The sequence below is a fragment of the Quercus robur genome, chromosome 6 (assembly GCF_932294415.1).
Source record: "Quercus robur chromosome 6, dhQueRobu3.1, whole genome shotgun sequence".
Lineage (NCBI taxonomy): Eukaryota > Viridiplantae > Streptophyta > Magnoliopsida > Fagales > Fagaceae > Quercus > Quercus robur.
This window is the reverse complement of record NC_065539.1, coordinates 14,304,008-14,317,882: the sequence shown is the minus strand read 5'-3', so window position 1 is coordinate 14,317,882 and position 13,875 is coordinate 14,304,008.

The following is a 13,875-nucleotide window of genomic DNA, read 5'->3' as shown; positions in this document are numbered from 1 at the left end:
TTTGTTTACATCCTCAGATGTGAATGCTCTTACAAACACAAACTAATCACAAACCAAATTCCCAATACACCCTCAATAACTCTCTAACACAAACACTTAAATTACTCTATATGAGAGAAGCCTTGGCTCCAAATTTTATTCAATGATGGATAAGGAATACATGTTTACTTCTTCAATAAGAAATTCCTTAGGAGATTCATTTTCTTTCACACCAAGAAAACCTAAATAAAATCAAACAAGAATTTAAGACAAATTTTAACAATTCAATTATAGTTTTAGTGCACACTTTTAAAGTTAAGAATTACTACAAAATTGTTCGCATGTCCCAAAAGTGTGAAAAAACATTTAATTTTTTTATTTAAATAGTTACAATATATTGCTAACCCAGCAACTTGAACTTTTTCTCCCTAGATCCTTAAAAACTTTGTGCATGAGGATGTGCCAATTCGGCTGTGAAAAAAAATGTTAAATCTTGATGGAACCATAATAATTTCATTTTATCCAAGTTTTAGGACATAATAGTAGCGATTAAATCTTATAGATTAAACTGTGATAAGACCAAATCATAAGAAAAATGTTATAATTTATCTTTAAAATCATTAGATTTTATTGTGTTTCTTTATTAATTAGCACTTTAAGGACACATATTGAACAATAATTCATATTCAAGTTTGATTTGGAGTTAGCGTAAGCGATTCACACAAATAATAAAATAAAACAAATACACTTGAAAATGTAAAATATGTATTTGTTTACATCCTCAAATGTGAATGCTCTTACAAACTCAAACTAATTACAAACCAAAGTCCCAATACACCCTCAATAACTCTCTAACACAAACACTTAAATTACTTTTTTAAAACTTCACTCATGTTCTTCTATGAGTCTTCTCGTCTCCCCATATGAGAGAAGCATTGGCTCCAAATTTTATTCCATGATAGATAAGAAATACATGATTACTTCTTCAATATGAAAACCTCTTTCTTAGGAGAACCATTTTCTTTCACACCAAGAAAACCTAAATAAAATCAAACAAGAATTTAAGACAAATTTTAACAATTCGGTTATAATTATAGTGCACACACACACACACACACATATATATATATATATATATATATTGTAAGGACTAGATTTGATTCCTAGCCCAACACGTGGATGGACTTAGGCCCAAAAAGCCCAAAACAATGAATTTGTAAAGAATGGGTTAGAAAACTGGGCTTTAGTTAACCGAACAACAAGTTAAATAGGTTTGATGACAAAAGAATGAAAATACACAAGTGTAAGTTGAAGAAAAAAAGTCCTCGACGGAATCCAAGGACACTGGTTCTTATATAAAGCTCTAAGGTAACATTACAAATTTGATTGTAGATTGCTACAGTGTTTCTTTCCTGGATTTTCCGATCCCCCAATCTTACTCCCTCCTCCATCTTTTATACTGCCTTTCCTTTTCATATTCACCCTCGACATGCTTGCCAGAGGGTTGATGTGGATACTTGTCCCATCAACACTCCCCATAAGTCCTTTTGTAGTAGCTGTAAGGCTGAAATACATTGTTCAGGTATCACTTCTACATTAATGCGGTTAGGGAGTTAGCTGCAGTGCATTTAATGCGGAGGTAGTAGCTTTCTTTTTAGATATTTTAGGACATCTCCCTATCCTGAGTTCTCGTAATGCTTATCCATATCAACCGGGTGTTTCTGTGACATTTTTCCGGACGACAAGCCACCTCTACTGACCTCGGCCTTGGTTAGCCGAAGAGGCTCTCATCCTCGGCATAACTCCTAAGGTAGTTATGATCTCCACTGACTTCTCCTTTTGCCAACATAGGCACTTTTGACAGCGATTACCCTTTCTTGGACGCCATTAGTCCTCAGCTTGGGCTTTAGGCCCATCATATACCTAAATGATGGGCCCCGGAGCCCAAGGCCCCTACAATAGCCCCTCGAGATCCTTCTTTCGGGATCCTCGGGAAGAAGGGAGGATTTCGATGTTACCACAGTTGTCCTGTGTCCCTTGCCTCTCTCTTCTGCTAGCAAAGACGCCTTTTTAACTACTCGAGGCACGTTTTTGGTGCTGCAGTACTCGAGACGCGCCCTCATTAAATTCTTACGGCTTCTTGTTCCCCACGTTCTACGGCATGATGCACATCCAACGGCTGATACTTTGTTGGGTACCGAGCAGGAATTTTCCTGCTTCTAGCTTCTCCCTTGATATAAATACCTCTCAAATCAACTTCTCCTCTCACTTTAGCATTCATTTCTTTCTAGCACACATACCCTGAACCTGCACACTTTTTCAACTCACCTAAGCCCTTACAAATACTAAAGACCTATCTGAGGATACCTTTACTCTTTTTGTGAGTCTTCTTGAACTTTTACTCTTTAATTTTCTACACATTCCTCTTCTCTTCGTATTCTTTCTTTTTCTCCTTGGTTCCAAATTCTTCTCTCAATCTCTTTAGTTTTCCCAGCCTTTTCTAGAAATGGGTAGATTTAAGAGCTTAGTAGATTCCGAGGAGGGGATGGCAAATTTTAGGGCGACGTATAGGATACCTCAAAGGGCGAGCACTAGGTACTGCAAAGAGGGACAATGGCACATAGATAGGAAAGAGGGAGAGGTAGTTATCCCCATGATTGCCTTCATAGAAGGCAGGATGAGAATTCCCATGGGTGTTGTCACCAGAGACTACCTTAGGGCCCATAGGTTAGCTCCTACTCAATGTGCTCCTAATATGTTCAAAATACTAGGGTGTGTAGATGCCCTTAATGAAAAAATGGGTCTAGGGTTGACTTACCACAATGTCAATTGGATCTACAACCTCCACCACCTCACTGGGCAGTGGCGTTACCTTAAGTCTAGGTACCCCGAGGTTAGGCTGATCCAATGCCTCCCTGACTCCAATAAAGGTTTAAACAAAGACTTCCTGATTATATTAGGGGACTGGCATGATGGCCTCCCTTGTCCGACGAAGGAGGGCGAACTAGGTGGGACCTTAGGCTCAAATTTGCAATTTCAAAGTTGTTTCACTTTTATTTTTCCTTGATTTACGTAGGTATTTAAGGTTTCTTTTGACTTATATTTCGCTAATCTTATCTTCCTGGCTTTCTTGTTGATCTCGCAGACCCACACTCTGTTGTCCCCAACTTTGGTCTCGTAAACCGGGAAAGTTTAGATAAAATCTTAAAGGCTGAGGTCTTCATCCATTCTAATGGTCAGCTTAAAGCCGCTCACCTGATATTGGCCTACACCCCAATTTCTAAGACTTTCCTAGCGCCTAAGTGCATTATTAAGGCAAACGACCCGCGCCTACAAAGGATCAGTGTAGCCGCACCAAGTTTCCTTTTTCCTGGTCCAAAACCAAAGGGCGTACAAGCCACAACTCCCATCTTTGAAGGTATACCAAAAGTGGAAGCCCTGTCACCACAACAAACAACTCGAGCAGCTACTTCGTCTTGCCCCATCAACACAGAAGAGGAAGAAGTGGTAAAAGTAGTTGATTCCGAGGACGAATTTGAAGTTTTGAACCAAGCCTTGTCCCCGGAAACTTCAATCCCTGATCTCGGCCCACCATTCTCACCAATAATCAACGAGATATGTATTCAGCGCAAACCAAAGTCTAGTTTGCTGGATTTGATAAAGTCCCCCAGAAAGGGATGCACCTGAGAAGGTGACTCATACCAAGCCACCCACTCCTCCACCTGCTTTGCCCTCCCAAATGGCCGACCTAAAGAGGAAAAGAGAGAAAAAAGGGATGGAAGTGATGGGAGCTGGACAAACCCTTCCCCCATGCGAGGACTAGGTTTAAAAGGCATCTAAACAAGCCAAAACAAGGCAGAGGGGCGCCGAGAAGAAAAGTGACCCCCAGATAGGGCCTCCGGCATGGCTCCCTGCCCCAATGCTGAACGGGGAACCTTTCCTTGCCAATGCCTCCATCCACGATTTCCAAGGAGGAACAGCTGGCAACGTTGCAGATGCGGTAGAATAGGCTTTGTTGCTCCCCGAGGATATGGCTGAGCTGCGAGGCATGAGGAGACATGAGGTCTTCCTCAATCTTAAAAGATACCTCGCCATGGTATGTTCTTTTCCTTTTTCCCTAATCTATTTTCTTTATTCTCTTTCTCTAATCCTTGTCTCTTTCCTTGGCAGGCTATTCAGGCCTCTTTTCGGGTAGAGGAGATGACCAATTACTGCCATAGGCAAATGAAGGAAGAGGAAGGAAGGTGTATCACCACCGTGGATACCTTTCAAATGGCCGATAAGAGCCTTCAAGAGCACAAGAAGAGGCTGCAGGAGGAGAAAAAAGAAACAAAATATGCGGCAGCTGCTCCTGAAAATGTTGAAAAGCAACCGAGAGAGGCTGCTGTTGCACAGTGCTGAAGACCAGCTGACCTCCTCCAAGACCCAAATTGCTGCGCTGAAAAAGAAATTGGAGGAGCTTGAGAAGGCTAAGGTTCTAGCCGAGAAGGCCAAGGATGAGGCAGAGAAATCCAAAGACGAAGCAGAGCAGCATGGGTATGACGTTGGGGTGGCCGAGACTAAGGATGCCCTTAGGGCCGAGGTCCCTGCCGTATGTAGGACTTACTGTGCCCTGGTATGGGATGAAGCCCACAACCAAGCTACGGTTGAGGCCTTTTCTGTACTTAGGAAAGCAAAAAGTATCTACTACCCTCCAGCTATACGCCTTTCAAGCTCTTCGAACTCCAAGGCTGACCCAGTGTCCTCGGAGGTTGGTGAAATTTAGGACATCCCATCCAAAACTCCTCCTGCAGCTAACACTTTCTCAAAGGGGGCAGAACTGGCCGAGGACACCACATGAGCAGGGGATGCCAACAAAGAAACAGTCCAAGGCACCGAATTGCCTCCATTTGTTCCAAAGGATCTCTCCCAGGAAAAAGGAACTTCTTAGAGTATGGAGTTGGTGTTGGCAACTCTTGTCATATCCTCAAAAGAGGATCCCAAGGACAAGGCCCATGAGTCTACCACGGCCGTAGATACCCAACTTCCCAAGGATGCAAAAGAAAAACTTGTAATAAAAAGAAAAAATAGGTTCCCCCCCCCCTTTTTTTTTAATTTGTAAGCAACTTGCCTTTTTGTACTTGATTTACCTTATTTTAAGGCTTTTATCAATGAAACTTATGGGTATTTTCTTTTTCCCTACGATTTACATACTGAAGTTGATATGATTTTTATTTTAGCTAAATCTTAATAAAAATAATAATGAGGTAGCACTTCTCTCACTAATCCACTTGAGTAACAGTGTAATTGTCTTGTTTCATATGATCAGCAGCAAAAGCAGGTGAAATTTACTAAGTTAATCATCTTGAAAAAGCATGAACTTAATTTTAAGAACATACACTGTATTGCAATGCACATATAGGTTTAAAAATTGCTTTGTGCCTTACCTGTCAACAAGTTCATAAGGTCAAAGGGATAGTTAACTTTTACACAAACACAAATATGTTTGTAAATGCTTTAAGTGATGCTCATGGGCATCTGTTTAGGACTCTTGTTGCAGTGAAAACCACTGATGTTTGGAGTAATTACACTTGGCAACAGAGTCATTAATAAAGGATACCAATTTACCTTAAACAGGTATTTCACCAAGTCCACAATAACCAAGACTTTGACCTAATACATAGCAATTTGAGGATCTAGGCATAGCTTAGGTTTTGTTTGATACTTAAACAGATGTTAGGGAGTATTGATTTTCCCAAAGCAGGTGGTCCGAAGAACCAGGCATAGCTTAGGTTTTGTTTGATACTTAAACAAATGTCAGGGAGTATTAATTTTCCCAAAGCAGGTAGTCCGAGGAACCAGGCATAGATAAGATTATATTTAATACTTAAATAGATGTAAAGGAGTATTAATTTTCTCAAAGCAGGTAGTCCGAGGAACCAGGCAAAGCTAAGGTTCTGTTTAATACTTAAATAGATGTCAAGGAGTATTAATTTTCCCAAAGCAGGTGGTCTGAGGAACCAGACATAGCTAAGGTTCTATTTAATACTTAAAATAATGACTAAAAGTTATCAATTTTCCCAAGGCATGCGGTTCGAGGAGCCAAGCATGGCCAAAGTTCAGTTTGATACTTAGATAGATGTCAAGGAGTATTAATTTTCCCAAAGCAGGTGGTCTGAGGAACCAGGCATAGTTAAGGTTCTGTTTAATACTTAAAATAGTGATTAAAAATTATCAATTTTCCCAAAACATGTGATCCGAGGAGCCAAACATGGCCAAGGTTCAGTTTGATACTTAGATAGATGTCAAGGAGTATTAATTTTCCCAAAACAGGTGGTCTGAGGAACCAGGCATAGCTAAGGTTCTGTTTAATACTTAAAATAATGACTAAAAGTTATTAATTTTCCCAAAGCATGTGGTCCGAGGAGCCAGGCATGGCCAATGTTCAGTTTGATACTTAGATAAATGTCAAGGAGTATTAATTTTCCCAAAGCAGGTGGTCCGAGGAACCAAGCATAGCTAAGGTTCTGTTTAATATTTAAAATAATGACTAAAAGTTATCAATTTCCCAAGGCATGTGGTCCAAGGAACCAGGCATTATCAATGTTCAGTTTGACACTTAGATAGATGTCAATAACGTATGACTCATAATACAACAAACCCAAATAGGGTGAAGGAGGCCTTTATTAATAATAATACCTCTAAAAGTTATTTACATTCCAAGGGCGTGGTACAGCTTTTTCCTCTAGATCCTCCAGGTAATAGGCACCTATCTCGGCTGCCAATGTGATATGATATGGCCCTTCCCAGTTAGGTCCTAACTTTCCCTATGTTGGGTTCTTTGCCATTCTTAGGACTTTTCTCAAGACCAAGTCTCCAACTGTTAGTAGCCTTAACTTTATGTTAGCATCATACCCCTGCTTGAGCTTGTTTTGATAGTAGGCCAATTGTACCATGGCACTTTCTCTCCGTTCTTCAATTAAATCCAAGCTCTTCTCCAATAGCTCATCGTTCTTGCTTGGAGTGAAGGAACTTGATCTCAATGTGGGGAATCCGGTTTCTAGAGGAATAACAGCCTCGGCCCCATAAGTCATAGAGAAGGGCGTCTCCCCTATGGACCTTCGAGGTGTAGTCCGGTAGGTCCATAGGAGATGGGATAGCTCCTCTACCCATTTCCCCTTTGCGTCATCCAGTCTCTTTTTAAGTCCACTTACTATAACTTTGTTGACAGCCTCGGCCTGCCCATTTCCCTGTGGATATGCCGGGGTAGAGTATCTATTTGTTATGCTTAGGTCACAGCAATATCTTCTAAAGGCTTTACTATCAAACTAAAGTCCATTATCCGAGATGAGGGTACGGGGGACTCCAAACCTTTTGACAACATTTTTCCAAAAGAATTTTTTGACATCCACATCCTTGATATTCGCCAAAGGTTCAGCTTCAGCCCACTTAGTGAAATAATCTGTGTCCACTAACAAATACCTCTTATTCCCTGCTGCCTTAGGGAAGGGGCCTACAATATCCAAACCCCACTGAGCAAAAGGCCAAGGGCTGGACAGAGGATTGAGGACTCCTCTTGGTTGGTGAATGTTTGGTGCAAACCTTTGGCATTGGTCGCACTTCTTCCCATATTCCTGTGCTGCTTTTTGCATGTTCGGCCACCAATAACCTTATGTGAGGACTCTATGAGATAAAGATTTGCCCCCTGTGTGGCTTCCACAAATCCGCTCATGTAACTCTTCCAGGAGCAGCTCAACTGCTTCAGAGTGTATGCATAGTAGGTATGGGCCAGAGAAGGATCTTTTATACAACTTTTGGTCCATGGACAACCAGAACCGAGGAGCTTTTCTCTGTATCTTGTCAGCTTCAAACTTACTTTCAGGCAGGACATCTTCTTTAAGGAATAGCACAATAGGGTCCATCCAGCTAGGCCCTGCCTTTATTTGGTGAATGTGGACCACATTCCTTCCCACCTCAGAGGGTTTGCACAAGTCTTCCACAAGGATTACCCTAGGTAAGCCCTGTGTCGAAGATGTTGCCAGTGTGGCGAGAGAGTTCGCATGGGCATTCCTACATCTAGGAACTTGTGATAAAACAAAGGACTCAAATCTAGATTGTAAATGTCTAACTTGGAACAAATATTCCTGCATTCTGGGATCTCTTGACTCCAACTCCCCTTGGACTTGGCCTACAACCAGCCTTGAGTCAGAGAAAATCTCCACTGTTTTTCTGCCCATCTTCTGAACCATGGTCATCCCTACCAACAGAGTTTCATACTCGACTTCATTGTTCATAGCCAAGAATCCCAATCTTAGGGACTTTCCAATTGTGATCTTCTCTGGAGATATTAGAACGAGTCCCACCCCTGATCCTCTGTAATTAGCTGCACCATCAACGTAGACCATCCATGGCAGGGGCTCTTGCAAGGAGATTACGCCAACCGATTTTCCATCCATGTTTTGCTCTTCTAATTCATCTTCTGATGTGGTCTTGGCAAACTCGACCACCAGGTCGATGATGACCTAACCCTTGACGGAGGTGTAGGCATATATTTGATATCAAAAGCCCCTAAGATCGTGCCCCATTTAGCAATTCTTCTTGTGTAGTCAGCGCTCCAAAGTAATGATCTTAGCGGGAGCTAAGTCAAAACAACAACCGAGTGTGATTGGAAATAATAGGGGGAGCTTATGCGTGCCATTCACCACTGCCAAAATGGTCTTCTCTAGTGGTAAGTAACGGACCTCGGCCTCGTTAGTGACTTGCTCACGTAATAAACCGACCTCTGTACACCACTATCTACCCGTATCAACACCAAACTCACCGCATGGGATGCCACTGCGATATAGGCAAACAAAACTTCATCTACCTCGGGACTAGATATGATCGGCAGCCGAGACAAATATTCTTTCAACTACTGGAAAGCCAGGACACATTCCTCGGTCCATTTAAACCCCTTCCACTTGTTTAACAATTTAAAGAAAGGTCTACACCTGTCAGCTGACCGAGAGATGAATCGGTTTAGAGTGGCGGTCATTCCCGTAAGCTTCTGGACTTCTTTGGGATTCCAAGGTGGTTGTAGGTTGTTAATCACCTTAATCTAGTTGCGATTGACTTCAATTCTGCAGTGTGTGACCATGTAGCCTAAAAACTTGCCTAACCCGACACCAAAAGAATACTTGGAAGCATTAAGTCGTAGTTTATGTTTCCTCAAGATAGCAAAAATATTACCGAGGTCATTAATATGCTCAGACTCTGCCTTGCTTTTTACTACCATATCTTCGATATAAATTTTAATGTTTTTTCCTAACTGTGGTTCAAACATCTTGGTCATCATCATTTGGTAGGTAGTCCCTGCATTCTTCAAACCAAAGGGCATCACTTTGTAATGGTAGTTTCCTATAGGAATGGCAAAAACTGTCCTCTCTTGGTTGTCCAAGGCTAAAGGTATCTGATGGTACCTTTGAAAGGCGTCTAGAAAGCTCATCCGAGGATGGCCCACAATTGCGTCCACCAGCTGGTCATTCTGAGGCATAGGGAAAGGGTCCTTTGGGTAGGCTTTGTTCAAGTATGTAAAATCTACACATACATGCCACTTTCCCGTCTTTTTCTTTACCACCACGGTCTTGGCTATCCATTCAGGGTAAAAAAACCTCTTTAATAGCTCCAACCTGCTTAAGTTTCATCACCTCATCCTTTACAGCATCCGAATGTTCCTCGGACGAATGCCGAGGTGGTTGCTCCCTGGGGGTAGCAAATGGACTGACATTCAGATGATGGCAGATGAAGCTCGGATCCACTCCTGGAGCTTCGTAAGCATTCTAGGCAAATACATCAACGTTCGTCTTGAGAAACACTACTAGCTCCTCCTTCTCCCGAGGTGGCAACTGACTCTAACCTAAAAAAACTTTTTTGGATCGTCACCAACGGGAAATTTCTCTAAATCCTCACACTTGGCCTCCTCGGCTGGCCCCTTCTCTGGACTTTGACTGCTATAAACCTTCCTTGACTATGGCTGCGGACTCAGCTGCTGGCTGATGCAAAATTGCAGACACAAGGCACTGCCTAGCCATGGATTGGTTCCCTACCAGCTCCTCAATCCGGTCTCCAAACGGAAACTTCACCTTTTGATGCAGAGTTAATGAAATAACACCCAAAGTATGAAGCCTGGGTCTGGCCATAATAGCCTTGTGGGGGGAGTACGCATCCACCACTATAAAGTCCACTTCCACTATCTTTGAGCCAGCCTATACGGCAACCTAATCTGGCCTTTCGAGGTAAGAAGCTTCCCATCAAAACTTACCAAAGGCAAATCATAAGCTGTCAAGTCTTCAGGTTTTAAGTTTAGTCCTGTGTACAAGTCAGGATACATGACTTTTATACAATTGCCCTAGTCCACCATTACCCTGTTTACATCATACCCCATATTCTAAGGGTGACCACTAAAGCGTCATCATGTGGTTGGATAGTTCCAATCTTGTCTTCGTCCGAGAAACTCAGTGAAGGTCAGATTTCCAATCTAGCTCTCTTTAGCTCGGAGTTGGGGTCCTCAGCTAGTGATCTGGCCACAAACATCACCCTGGTAGGATGAGAACTAGTTCCCCCAGGCGCAGCAAAAATGACATTGATTGTACCTAATGGGAGCCTTGAAGAAGCATTCCCCTGAGCCCCTGATCTTGACTAGTCCCCCTGTCCGTTGGGTCGGTATAGAAATTGTTGCAACTTCCCCTCCTTAACCAGTTGCTCCAGATGGTTCCACAATGTTCAGCAATCCTCGGTGGTATGTCCTTGGTCTTGGTGGTACTGGCAATGGAGGCTTTGGTTGTGCCTCAAAGGATCTCCATTCATCTTATTCAGCTATTTGAAATATGGCTTGTTCTGGATCTTTTCTAAAACTGGATGCACCAATTCTCGAAACACGGTGTTTACCGCTTGAGGGGCTGCAGGCCCAAATTGTCTGGCAAAATCTCTCCGAGGTCTGTTATTATAGTAACGGTTTGACCTGAAATCCCTCCTCTTCGGAGGGATAACCTTGCCCTTGCCCTTCCCCTTATCTTGCTGCTGGTCTTCCTTAACCCTCTTATACTTGTTAATCCAATCCATGAGTTGACGTATATTAGTAACAGGTTTCCCCATCAAAGATTTCCTTAGGCCGTGCTCAGCAGGTAGGCCGAGCTTGAAAGTACTGATGGCTACGTCCTCAAAATCACCATCTATCTCGTTAAAAATCTCCTAATATCGGTCTGAGTATGTTTTCAGAATTTCTACTTCTCTCACGGACAGAGATAGCAAGGAAGCCAAATGACGAGGAGCTCTGCTGCACGTAATAAAACGGGACCCAAACATTTGGGTGAGTTCCTTGAAGGAATCAATGGAACCTGCCTTCAGACCGTTAAACCATCTCATTGCCACAAGCCCCAAACTGGATGGGAAAACCATGCACATCAAGGCTTCATTCTTGGCATGTACAACCATCTTTTGATTAAAGTGGCTAACATGTTCAACATGGTCCGTTCTGTCGTTATACAAGGTGAAAGTGGGTTGAGTGAACCATCGAGGAAGTCTCCCTTCCTCAATCCAACGGGTGAAGGGTGATTTGGAAATTTGGTTGAGTGCTTTACTCATAGCATCATTTACCAGGCCTCTCGAAGATGAATTACTGTTTCTGCATTCATGGCGGTAGTCTTCATCATATGAGAAAGATTCGCTAGAGGGGTTCTTGACCTTTGTTTGTAGTCTTCGTCCTTCTCAGCATCGAAAGAGTAGTAAGAGTTAGAAGGAGCTCGCCTTCTGCACTCGTGGCGTAAGCTTCTCTTTAGGTGATCAATCTCCTTCTGCATGTTTCTGGCATTCTCCTCGTGAGAGACATAGTTTTTACTCCGAGATTGACTCTTACTGCTGTGGGTATTGCGTACACTTTCCTCCCGATCTCTCCTTCGCTCAAGTTCACGGAAATGATCTTGATGTTGGGACCCCATAGATTCTGCTTGATTTGGACCTGAACCTACCATCGTTCAACATCTAACTCACTATCGCACCAGTAATTCCCACTAACGACGCCAATTGTAAGGACCGGATTTGAATTCTTAGCCCAACATGTGGATGGACTTAGGCCCAAAAAGCCCAAAACAATGAATTTGTAGACAATGGGTTAGAAAACTGGGCTTTAGTTAACCGAACAACGAGTTAGATAGGTTTGATGACAAAAGAATGAAGATACACAAGTGTAAGCTGAAGAAAAAAAATGTCCTCGGCGGAATCCGAGGACACTGGTTCTTATATAAAGCTCTAAGGTAACGTTACAAATTTGATTGTAGATTGCTACAGTGTTTCTTTCCTGGATTTTCCGATCCCCCAATCTTACTCCCTCCTCCATCTTTTATACTGTCTTTCCTTTTCATATTCACCCTCCACGTGCTTGCCAAATGGTTGGTGTGGATACTTGTCCCATCAACACTCCCCATAAGTCTTTATGTAATAGCTATAAGGCTGAAATACACTGTTCAGGTATCACTTCTACATTAATGCAACCAGGGAGTTAGCTACAGTGCATTTAATGCGGAGGTAGCAGCTTTCTCTTTAGATATTTTAGGACATCTCCCTGTCCTGAGTTCTCGTAATGCTTATCCATATCAATCGGGTGTTTTTGTGACATTTTTTCGGACGACAAGCCACCTCTACTGACCTCGGCCTTGGTTAGCCGAGGAGGCTCTCATCCTCAGCACAACTCCCAAGGTAGTTATAATCTCCACTGACTTCTCCTTTTGCCAACATGGGCCCTTTTGACAGTGATTACCCTTTCTTGGACGCCATTAGTCATCGGCTTGGGCTTTAGGCCAATCATATACCCAAATGACGAGCCCAGAGCCCAAGGCCCCTACATATATATATTGTCAAGTTAAGAATTACTATAAAATTGCTCGCATGTCCCAAAAGTGTGAAAAAACATTTAAATTTTTTTTTTTTTGAAATAGTTACAATAAGTTGCTAACCCAGCAACTTGAACCTTTTCTCCCTAGATCCTTAAGCACTTTGAGCACTAGGATGTGTCAATTCAATTGTGAAAAAAGTGTTAAATCTTAATGGAACCATAATAATTTCATTTTTATCCAAGTTTTAGGACATAATAGTAGCGATTAAATCTTATAAATTAAGCTGTGATAAGACTAAATCATAAGAAAAAAAGTTATAATTTATCTTAAAAATCATTAGATTTTATTGTGTTTCTTTATTAATTAGCACTTTAAGGACACATATTGAACAATAATTCATATTCAAGTTTGATTTGGAGTAAGCATAAGCAATTCACACAAATAATAAAATAAAACAAATACATTGATAACAATATTTAATTTGGTTTGACAAATTAAAAACCTACGTCCACAAGCAACGTCAACTAAAACATATTATCTACTATATGAGTTACAACTACTCTCAACCAAACCCAAAAATCACACAAATAACACTTACAAACACAAACTAACTCATAAACCAAAGTCTTTATACACCCCCAATAACTCTCTAACACAAAAACTTAAATTCAATGTTATGAATACTGTTTTGGTGTCTGTTTCAGTTTGTTTATTGGAATAGAATATTTTAGTACCAACCTATTTCGGCATACAATTTCGTACTATTTTGGGGTTACCACTAAAATATATATATATATATATATATCTTATTACTATTATTTTTTAAAGTAATGATATTAATTAATGTATTTAATATAGTGGTTTAAAAAAATTCCTAATCAACTTATCAGAGTAACTATCACGCACTTTTGGCGTGATAGTTACTTTATAAGTATAAAATTTTTGTAGGATGGGGGTGAGGGTGGAAGTAAGGATTGAGGTTTAAGTTTTTGGGAGAGAGTTTCACACACTACACATTTTTATTAGGTTAGAATAAAATTTCTATTTT